Here is a 12,205-nt window from a genome sequence, read left to right on the forward strand (position 1 = left end):
CATTGTCACATATTTACATTGTGCAGCCACATCACACTGTCATTGCTCCAATGGCTTCATGATAGTGGAATGGCTTATTTCACCATTCCCCAATTTTTAGGCAATTTTTCACCAATCTAAGCAATTCTGTGATAATACATGTCTTTGGGCACATAGCCTTTTTTTTTCTGAATTGAAGATCATTTCTTTAGAATGGTTTTCCAAAAGTGAATTTTCTGACTGGGTCCTTGGTAATAAACACTCAAAAAAGCTCATTTTAAGAAATTGGTGGTACAGTGTGTGTGTGTATTTTGGGAGCCTAGAACTCTAATCTTTTTCATCGAGATTCCACTACAGAACCCTAATATTTCACCCCTATCTCGTGAGCAACTTGGTCTGGGTTCAGCCTGTGAAAAATGACTGTGCTCTGGGAGACTCCCAGTGACACTGCTGTGAGGGAGGACCTGCACCCAAGCTGGCATTCCTGTCTTCTAAGACAGCATCCTTGGTCATCAGCGTTACCCTGGGACAAAGCGGGTGATGGGACTTGCTCGCCCTACGAGCATTTATGGTTCATGGAAATAGATGGGCGCCAATTTGAACTGTTTTGAGGGATCGCATTAGTAGCAGTGGTGGAGCCATTGTCATTTGATTTCTGCCCCTTCATTTTTCACATCTGTCAGCAAAAGTGGGGCAAAGCTTTGGAATTTTCTTTTGTCTGGTGTACCTTTTCTGTGTTTGTGTTCAATTTCAGTGGTTTTAAATAGCAACCATCACCACAATCAATTTTATGACATTTTCATCACCTCTGAAAAAGGGCTAGACCAAATAGCAGTCACTTCCAGTTGTCCCCCAAGATGCCCCCACTCAAGACGAACACTGATCTACTTTCTGTAACCAGAGATTCACCTGTTCTGAATATTTTATATATAGTGGACACTTGAAGAACATGGGGTTTATGGGCGCCAACCCCCTCCCCCCATGCAACAAGCCACATCTAACTTTTCACTCCCTAAAAACTGAAGTACTAATAGTTACTGTTGACTGGAGGCCTTACTGATAACATAAACAGTTGATTAACACATATTTTTTTATGTTATATGTATTATATACTCTATTCTTACAATAAAGTAAGCTGGAGAAAAGAAATGTTAAGAAAATCATAAGGAAGAGGAAATACATTTACAGTACTGTATTGTATCGATACTGTAAGTATACATGCTCTGTTTACAGGATGAGTCATCTGTCAGTCTGTCAGCACCTACATTAATATTGTCTTATATGATACAAAACACTGTAGATACTATATGAATTATTAACATAAGACATCAAAAATGACAAGAAAATGTGAAAAAGAAATTCATATTTATTTACAGGTATAATGATTCATGCATTGATAACTAAGAAGCAGAAATACGATTGCTTTATAGTAGCCTAGTTTAATCTACATGATCGCTTCACTGTATTAAGGAAAGCTCCAAAAAATTTTCCAATATATTTATTGAAAAATATCCACATATAAGGGGACCTACACAGTTCAAACCCATGCTGGTAAGGGTTAAATATATATTGTATTATACAATGTATAACCTTTGGTGACCAGCTTCTCTCATCCAGCATAATATTTTCAAAGCACATTCATGTCATAGCATATGTATTTTATTCTTCTTATGGCTGAATAATATTGAATTGCATGGAGAGCTCACATTTTGTTTATCCATTCCTCAATTCATGGAAACTCAGGTTATTTGCACCTTTTGGCTATCATGCATAATGTTGCCATGAACATTCATGTACAAGTTTCTGTGTGGACATACATTTGCATTTCTCTCGGGTATATATCTAAGAGGAGAATCACTGGGTTGCAGGGCAACTCTGTGTTTAACTACTACCAGACTGTTTTCCAAAGTGGCTCCACCATTTTACACTCCTACTTTCTGTTTACTCCACATCTTCACCAGCACTTATTATTGTCTATCTTTTTTTATTATAGCCATCCTAGTGGGAGTGAAGTGGTATCTCATTGTGGCTGTGATTTGCATTTCCTTCACAGGTAATGGTGTTAAACATCTTTCATTGTTTATTAGCCATTTGTGCATCTCCTTTGAAGAAACGGCTGTTCAAATCTTTTGCCCATTATATTAGTTGGGCTATTTATCTTCTTCTTGAGTTGTAAGACTCTTTATATACTCTGGATCCAAGTCTCTTATCAGATAATTTTAATATATTTCCTTCTATCCTGTGAGTTGTCTTCACTGGTAGCCTTTTTAAAGTCTACACATAAAAGAAGCTATAGCATTTAGAAATGGGCTTTTGGTCTTCCTCCAACCATAATTTTCTGGTGTGTGCATGCGTGTGTGTGTATTAAATCTAGACATTAAGCAGCTTTTAAAAACAAGTTCCCAGAGCAGGAGACGGAACATTTGTTTGGCTGCCTGATTCTGAGTGTCCGATGCTTAAGTGAGTGAAACTGAACCAACAACAAAAATGAGAGTTTATTTTCTCTGTCCTGTTCCCCCCTAACCTTCCTACTTAACCATAGATTTCCAGAGATGGTGGAATGGAAAAGAGAGGTAATAAATCATCCACATTTAAGTAGGATCATTTTGCAGATAACAATGTAATGAGAGGATGTGTTCATAAATTGACCCAGGTGAAAATTACTGCAGAATAAGGTCTTAATGGAAAAGAAGAATAAAAATTTTCAGGAAATCACCCCACATTGACAGGAAGTAGGAATGTTCAATGTATTGGACAAATGCTCCTTTCTGAAGAAAATTGCTGATTCTTTCACTAATGACACATGTATGAAGGCTGATTTGAAATGATAGCTGAGCATCTGAAGAAAAGCAGGGACACTGTCCCTCAATGCCACTGCTACGTAATAGGACAGTGTCAGGAAAAAGAATGGATTGTTCTAGAAGGTCCTTCCCCTTCTTTGCTGTCTGCACACATCCCTACCACCCAATGTTCAAGTTCAATCAAGTCCCAACTCTCCCCTGTATCCTCCCAACCCCCATCATTCCAAACAGGTCCGCTGGCTCTCTGACTGCTCCTCCCACCCAACTTTGGACTTAATTCTCTGCTTCCTGGGATTGTTTTCTCTGTTAACATCTTGTCTACCCCACCTCCCTGCAAGTTCCTAGAGCTGAGGCTGTCTCTCCTCACAGAAAAGCAGGGATTTTGTAAGTGTTTGTTGCAGTGATGTTATGGCCTCTCAGAGTGGGAAACGCTGCCGGGTCAGCTCACAGCCTTTCATACGGTTGTGCGTTGCCACAGTTCGCAAGGGCTACTGGCAGAAGAGGGGAACAGCAGGCCCGGGGGCGATGCTTCTGTCACCACACTCTTTGGCTCTTCTTCTTGCCTCTTCCGTTCCTGTGCCTCTGCTTTCCATTTGTGTCCTTTTCAAAAAAAAAAAAAACCTTCCATCCTTCCCACTAAATGACAAGAAGAAAAATAATAGCAAAGAATAGCAAAAGGAAGGAAGCTGGAATGATTTGTTTGGTTCTTTTACACCTTTACTGTTTTTTTCTTTCATCTTTTCTTTTTTTCATTTTCTTTTTTAAATGTATTGGGGTAACATTTGTTAATAAGATTATATAGTTTCAAGTGTACATTTCTACGATACATGAGCTGTATATTGCATGTGTGCCCACCACCCAAAGTCATTTTTGGTCACCATATATTTGACCCCCTTTACCCTTTACTACTCCCCAACCCCTTCTTTCAGTACTACTTTCAGTTTTATATCCCACATATGGGTAAAATCATATGGTTCTTAACTTTATCTGACTGACTTATTTCACTTAGCGTGATATTCTCAAGATCCATCCGTGTTGTCACAAATATCAGTATTTTGTCTTCTTTTGTGGCTGAGTGGTATTCCTTTGTATGTATGCACCACATCTTTATTCAGTCATCTCTCAAAGGACACTTTGGTTGTTTCCATGTCTTGGCCACTGTGAATAATGCTGCAATGAATATAGGGGTGCATATATCTTTGCAAATTAATGTTTTCAAAATTTTCAGGTAGATACTCAGAATCTTTCACCTTTTCTATTTTTTCATTTTGTAAAATTTGGTTGAGTTTTTAGAAATATTTATCTATTTAGAATTGCAGATGGTGGAAGGGACTTGAGATAGATCATGCAGCCTATAACTCTACCACAAAGAAAGAGAGGTTCAGAGAGTGTTAAAGAAGAAGAAAAGCATGTTCATAAAAGTGTGTACCCCAAATAGCCCAGCAGTGAGCGGTAGGGTAGAGTCTAGAACGTGGGTGACTTGACCTTCTGCCCAGAGCTCTTGCCCCTGCCCATGGGGTGGGATTTCTATGCATATGAATGCCTGATTCATAAGGAAATTATGCTTGATAAGTGTCACTATTATTATAATTAGTGATGTCTGCAAACCTATATAGGTCTCTGTTCAATTTCAGCTGAGTTAATAGTCGAAAATCTAGCAATTAAATTCAGTATCAGACATAAAAAAAACAACAACAATGCATTTCTCTAACAGTGTCCCTAAAACTCACCATGGCAGAGTTTCCTAAACCTCTACAACCTCCTACCCTGAAAAAAATGCTGGCTTACTTCCGGCAGATAATTAAAATGAAATCCAACGCAAAAACAGAAGTTGGCAGCTGAAAACCTGGGACAATATCAAATTCAGAAATGAGTGTGGATGTCAAGAGGCCTCTACTGGCACTCTCACGGCTCGACTCTGGCACACATGGCTTTGAGTCATGCTGTCCAGTGTAATTAAAAGTCATGTTATCTGTCAGGGGAATGGCATGTTCCAGAATTAGCAGGAAATGGTGCTGTAGGAAAAGGTTGCATGAAATGTATCTGTGTGAGCGTCAGCTGATTTAATGGAGGTCAAGAAGGAGAATATCATGACCCTGAGAAATCCTCATTATCTTGCTTTGAGAAACTTCCAATGAAAATAGAAATAGGGCTTTCTTCCAGCAGAAGCCTTAGGATTAGCTTCTTCCACTTTCACACTCAGTAGAAACAGCATTCTCTTGTAACCATTTCTTTTAGCATAAAAATCTTGGTTATATGATGTAACAAACGATAAAAGAAACAGGAAAAATGGAACCAAGGCACTGAGATAAAATGCATTGCACAATTTTTCTGTTTGATGTTTTCCAAAAAGTATGATCTGATTGGATTTTCATTTCCTTTTCCTTATGATGGTTCAGGCCCTGAGTGTAGCAATCAAAGTCGAGTGGCGTACCAGTTGAATCTGCCCCCAGGATAATGCAACTATGGGAGAATTGTTGAGCTCAGAGCTTTAGATGTAATGTTCATCATAATCCTGCTGACATGCTGGTTGTCAGGGAGATGATTGGTGTAGGAATTCTGGGCGCCTGCAGCCCAAAGTCTTCTGTGACATCCTGGCTCATCAGTATGCCCCAGGAGAGCACAGTCCCCTTCCAGAGTGACATGGCACCAGGGAGGTGCCCCTGGTATTTCAGTCCAGTCTCTTGGGCCCTTGTGGTTCATATCTTACAGCTCTAAGAAGGCCAATGGCAGAAACCTCAGGGCTTGTGTATTTCTACATTAACCATTTCGGTGAATATGCAAATCATGGGGCTTCAGTGGTTTATTGAAATATTGAGAAGCTGGAGAGCATTTGTTCTACAAATACCAACTGAGCATCTGTTCAGGACCATCTCTCTGTGAGAGGCAGTGAAAGCTGGGACAGAGGAACCCAGCCCTCTGGGAACTTACAGTCAGAGACTGGCTTTTGAAGAAGGACTGCAATGGACTCACCTCATGCAAGGATGATAATTTCTATAGAACGCCTTTGTGTCACTGATACTGAGGTACCTCAGTCCACACTCTACCCCAACCTAAGAGTCATGCTCCTTAGGATCCTGGGACTCATAATAAAAAGGCAGAAACTGTCTCGTTCAGAGAATCTTAGGATCTTAGGTGCCACATGCCATCTACCACATGGGAGTCAGATGGTATACCACCTGGTCTATGCCTGATTCCAAGGGGGTTATGGAGGTCTGGCAAATTCTGGTATGTCAGCATTTTCTCCAGGCTTCTTCCGTCCCCTCCCATCAACAAGTGCACCCACGTAACACAAGCTGAAGTAGAAAGGGAATTAAATGGCTTTGTCTCATCCTTTCATAGGCCCTGATTTGCACCGCTGTGTCCTGGATTTTAAAAATCCCAGATAATTTCACTTTGAACCATCAGGATCGGAGTTCTTGCCTGATTGGTTGAAAAACAGCAGAGTCATTCCAAAGATGAAAGAATGACAGAGCAAGGAAACAGAGAGCGTGAGAGAGAGCAAGAGATTTTATGCAGATGTTCAGGAAGTCCAATGTGTTCAGCCTTGAGGTTTAATTAGCTAGATCAGTCATCTTAACCCCGGACACTTTGGAATGGTGGTTCTCAGCCTGGCTGCACATTAGAATCCCCTGGGGAGCTCTTAAAATGCACAGATGCCCAAGTCCTACCACCAAAGAATTAAATCTGAATCTCCTGGGGTAGTTCACAGACATCAGCATTTATTAGAGTTTCTACTGCTATAGAATCATCAGACAGCTGACAGCAGCTGAATTAGATTTCTGGTAGAGAATTTAAGAAGACCAGATTAAAAAATCCCCTGCTCTTTCTGAGTATACTTCAATTTTATTTAAATATAAGACCTTGGCATGCCAGTATCAGGCCTCAACTTGTTACTATTCTCAAATTTTGTGTTACCAAGAGAGTACTGGTTATATGTATGCACAAGCATGTTTAAGTATAGAGCAATGTATCTATGCAGAGAGATTAGTTTATCACTCTGTTTCTGGAACCAAAGCACATAGGCTTCATTTTTATCAGGGAGGCGTTGTCTCCTTTTATGACATGGGCCCTTTAAAACACATCCATTCCTTTAGTCAAAGAACATATGTTGAGCCTGTGCCAGGCGCCAAAGCAGGTACAAAGGAGACAGGACAGCAGGGCAAGCCTGGGTAACCGGCCCAGGCTGTGCGGGAGAAGAGCACAGTAGCATCCAATGAGATGGTGTTGTAACGAGGTGTACGGGCTGAACGGAAGTGTGGGACTATGTCATGGCGTTAGGGAAAGAGCTGGGAGAGGTGGGTTTCCTGAGATGTGAGGGAGTAGCTTGCCTGACGGCTCAGGGTGGGGATGGAATAGCAAGATGGGGGTAAGGTAGGCTCACAGGCAGGAAAGAAAGAAATTCCTACATGGGCCCGCATCTTGCCCTCATCTATAATACACCATTAAGAGAGAAGACAAACCAGGAGTGTATAATACTGTTTCCTCCCAACCCAAGGGGTTTTGAACATTCACTCACTTGAGTGAATGAGATACAATTCTTGCCTTTTAGGAAATTTCGGTCTCATCAGGGACTCAGAATAATGCCCTTCATTGCATGCTTTCCTTTTGAATGGATGTCCCCCAAAGCAGATTGTTGAATCTGCTATAATTGAATATATAAGACCAACCCAGCAAGAGGAATTAAAGCACCTCATTATGTATAAGTACCCTAAGCAGCTCGCCTGAGACTTCAATATGGTAATAAGACCCTATGGTTGTATATCACTTTGCCATTTATTAGCATATTTGATCTTCATAAAAGCTTTGTGAGGTAGATGAGACAAGACAAGCAATATTAGTCCCACTTTACTTGACTCAAAGGGTCAAGTGATCGACCTGAAGTAAGGAAGTAATGAATAGTTCTAGAACCCACATCTTCTTACTCCTTATCTCATTGTTCTGCATATTTCTTTCCTTCTGGCTGAACACCAATTTGTCACAAATGACTCCATGTCATACCATTTAGAAAGAAGAGATGGCTAGTCCTGGAATAACTCAATTTGAGGAGAATGTGTTAAATGTCATTTTTAGTCCCCATTTTAGTTACTTAGCAACCACATATATTTAGTGATGACTACTTCTATGTCTGTAAAGTATACCCAGCGTGCACTTGGTTTCATATGTACTCCCTGGGCTGGATTGTAATTTAACTGCAGCTTTAGCCTAAAAACTCTAATGATTCTTTCTTATTCAGAATCTTATTTTCACCATCTCTGCTGTGCATATGATGTGTGAAATTCTGAAACTTTCTCATTTTTAAAAGATTTTATTTATTTATTTTTAGAGAGAGGGGAAGGGAGGGAGAAAGAGAGGGAGAGGAACATCGATGTGCAAGAGATACATCGATCTCACGCACGCCCCAACTGGGGACCTGGCCCACAACCCAGGCATGTACCTGGATTGGGAATTGAACCAGTGACCTTTTGGTTCACAGGCAAATGCTCAAGCCACTGAGCCACACCAGCCAGGGCAGAAGCTTTCTCACATAAAAAATAATTTTCTTTAAGGGGATGATGTTAATGAAGGATTTTTTTTTCTTAAAGATTGTTTATGACTGGTAAACTTATGGGAATTTACATAGGCACAACTTTTTTGGAAAACAATTTGACAGTGAGTATCAAAATCCTAAAATAGATTCTCTGTTAGAATTGTGAATTCCACTTCTAAAATCTGTCCTGTGGAAAGCAAATCTAAAATGCATACCAAGCCCTGATTGGTGTGGCTCAGTGTGTTAAGTGCCATATCGCGAACTGAAAAGTCACCTGTTGGATTCCTGGTCAGGGCACATGCCTGGGTTGTGGGCCATGTCCTGGTTTGGGGGCATGCAAGAGGCAATGGATTGATGTTTCCCTTACACACCAATGTTTCTCTCTCTCTCCTTTTCCCTCCATCCCCCTCTCTCTAAAAATAAATGAAAATTTAAAATAAGTAAATGAAATGCAGACCAAACTTATGCATAAAAATCTTCATTAGTGTATTATGTAGTGGACTGGTTGGGTTAAATTTTATATGGTCATAACATAGAATATTATGCTTCCATTAGATTAAGTAATTCTTTTACTGGTAAAAGGCTTATTCTATTAGGTTATGAGATGAACCAGAATACCAATGTACATGCATGTTATGAACCTCGCCATGTAAAGCCACATAGATGAGAGGGAAACACACCAAAATATCAACAGTGGTTGTATCTGGCAGGTATCATACTGGCAATTTTCTCTCATGTACCTTTTTTTGTTTTTCTCAAGTTTTCTGCAGTGAGTATGTGTTATTGTTATGATCAGAAAATTAGCTTTTAAAGACTTTGTGTAGTGAATGTAGGCTCCTGCGCAGATCTACTTTAAACAGTGCTAAGAATGTGCTTCGGGGAGTGCAGTGAGGAGTAACAGAAACATTCTGACACTGGCCTCCCTGCTGCCACCCTTCATTCCCTGCAGCAGGTTCTCTGCACAGTAGCCAGAGGGACGCTCTTAAAATGTAAGAGCAAATTTCACTCTTCTATTCAATGTTCTCCAGTGGTTTCCCGTGTCATTAAGGCAGTGTCTTTAGCAGAGCTGACAAAGCCCTGTAGCATAAGCTACCTCTTCTCCATCACCTATGTTCCTCCATACATCTACTCCAGCCACAATAGCCTCTTTGCTTTCCTCTCAATCTGCCAGGGAAGCTGCCTCAGGGCCTTTGCACTGGCTGTTTCTTTGCTTGGAAGGCTCTTCTCTCGGACACCAGCCTGGCTGCTCCTCCCCATCTTCACATCTCTCCCCAAATTTCACTTTCTCAGTGAGCTTTTCTAACTACACAATTCAGGTCTGTCCACCCTACTTTCATCTTAGATATTTACCACCCACTTCTGATCACTCTTAGTGGACTCATTTTTCTTTCCTCTGGAGGTTGCATCATATTTTAATATGCTGCACAGCCCACTTATTCACCGTGGACCTAAATACATAAATGGCAGGCCAAGATTGAACTCTCCTCACTCACTTGCACTGAAGAATGTGCCAATTGACTTTTGTGCATTTTTCCTCTTCCAAACACTTTTTTTGGGGAGTCACAAAATGAGAACATTGTGTCTGAAGCATCACACTCGTCTATTTGTGTATTCTTACAAATGGACATGGAAAGAGACATCATATAGGTCATTGCATATGACTTAAGTCTCTATTAGTTCTGTCTGAGCCATTGTTGGATACATTTCTAAAATGGCCCTAATATAAAGATGTATTTTATTTCATTAAAATTTATATATATTTTTGAATAGGTAGTATATTCATATAGATCGATAGTCCAACGACACAAAATGGTATACAGTAAAAAATTGCATTAGTATCCTTGTCTTCTAGTTATTCAGTGCCCCTCCCTAATAACTGCTAGCAGCAATTTCTTATGTATTCTTATAGAGATGTTTCATTTCTACTAGAGCAAATTCATACATAATATATAGTTTCCTTTTTTACTCAAATGGTAGCATACTACACACACTATTCTAGACCTGCTTTTATTCCTAGTACATCTAGGAGATCATTCCAAATTAGTACACAAAGATTCTCCTTAATTTTTGTGTATTCCATTGTGTGCATGCATCAAAATTTAGTCGGTTCCATATTGGTGGATGTCTGGATGTCTGCATTGTTTCAATCTTTTGCCCCTGTGAACAATGCTTGTACCTAATTCATTTTGCACATATGTGATAGTATATGTAGAATCCATTCCTAGAAGTAAATCAACTTGTCACTGTGCGTTTATAATATTGCCACATACTATGTTTTTGCATATGAGGATACAAGATTACAAAGATTTCATGCTCTGTAAATTAATGTAACATTTCAGTGTGATCCCAACCAATATACTTACAGCATTAACTTTTGGAACTTTTTAAGTCAGCTCATGACACAGCCATGCTCAATATACTCCAATGGCTCCCCACCTTGCTCAGAGAAACAGCTCCGATCTTTTCATTTGCCCACAAGGCCCTCCTTGATTACTCTCTGTCACTTCTCTGACCTCATCTCCTCTTCTCTCTCTCCCTCATTCTGCTTCAGATACCTTGGCCTCTGACCTCAGGGCCTTTTCACATGTTACTCCTGCTTGTCTGCGTTTTGTTCCTGCATTTTAATCACCATGTTCTCAAGGAGGCCTTCCCTGAGAGCTTGTTTTTTGCACACCCCTCACTTCCTATCTTCCTTCCCCATCTTCTCTTTCTCCTTCTCACTTACTGTCTTTTGACACTGTATGTATTTGACTGATTTAATTTGTTTACGTGTCTCACAGCTGGAATGTCAGCACCATGTGGGCAGAGATTTTCCTTGTTCTGTTCACTACTGTGTCCTAGTCCTTAGACCACTGCCTGGCACTCAGTGGGCACTTGGTCCCGTTTATTGATTTAAGTAAACATGTGAGACTGGCTAGGAGAATACTAGGTGGGGGGGAGATGATAAATGAGTAAGGGGTTATTAGTAGCTTTATCAAATAGTAAAATATGTTATAAAGCAAAAATAACTAAAACAGTTTGGTTTCTGGACTAAGAATAGATTGAGTGGAATAGAATAGAATAGAGATTTCAGAAGTAGACCCCAATCCATATAAGAATTTATAATATGATTAAGTCACATATCAAATCAAATGAAAACAAGAAAAGATGGGTTACTCAATAAAATGGTTTGGGAGCACCTGTCTAGTCACCTGAAGAAAATAAGATGAAATCTCTGTCTTCCACTCATACCAGATGGACCAAAGATACACATGTGAAAAATAAATTACAAAAAAAATCTAACACTAATTTTTAAGGGAATTAATTTGTAATCATGAGGAAAGCCTTTCTATGAAAGATATAAAACTAAAAAGATATGTAGAAAAAGATTAATAAATTTCACCATAATAAATTTTCCCTGCAGGGAAAATTACCATAAAAGATAACATGTACTAGTGAAAACTTTGCAACATATGACTTATGACTTATTTCCTAAAGTTACAAAAAGCTCTTATAAATCCCTAAGAAAAAGATAAAGAAACTAACAGAAAAAAAAATGGGACAGAACATGAGTAAGTAGTTTTCAGAACAAGAAATTCCAATGACCAACAGCAGCAAAATGTTCACTTTCATGTATACTTTTAAAACTGCAAATTAAATTGTATCAAGAAAATACATTTAAAAATATCAGGCTGGCAAAAATCCAACAATGTGCTAATAGCTACTACTGGCAAGGAAGAGAAATAGGTACTCTTACCCACTGTTAAGAGGAGGGCAATTTCTAGTGATTTCTTTGCAGATCACTTTGGCAATATCTGTGAAAATTCAAGCTGGACATTCTGTTTGGCCCAGCAATTCCACATTTAGGAATTTGTACTATAGAGAAGAGGGAAAGAAGATGTCTATTCAAGAACAT

This window comes from Pteronotus mesoamericanus, unplaced genomic scaffold, assembly GCF_021234165.1.
Source record: "Pteronotus mesoamericanus isolate MK-2021 breed Mesoamerican mustached bat unplaced genomic scaffold, CSHL_Meso_final contig_65, whole genome shotgun sequence".
Classification (NCBI taxonomy): Eukaryota; Metazoa; Chordata; class Mammalia; order Chiroptera; family Mormoopidae; genus Pteronotus; species Pteronotus mesoamericanus.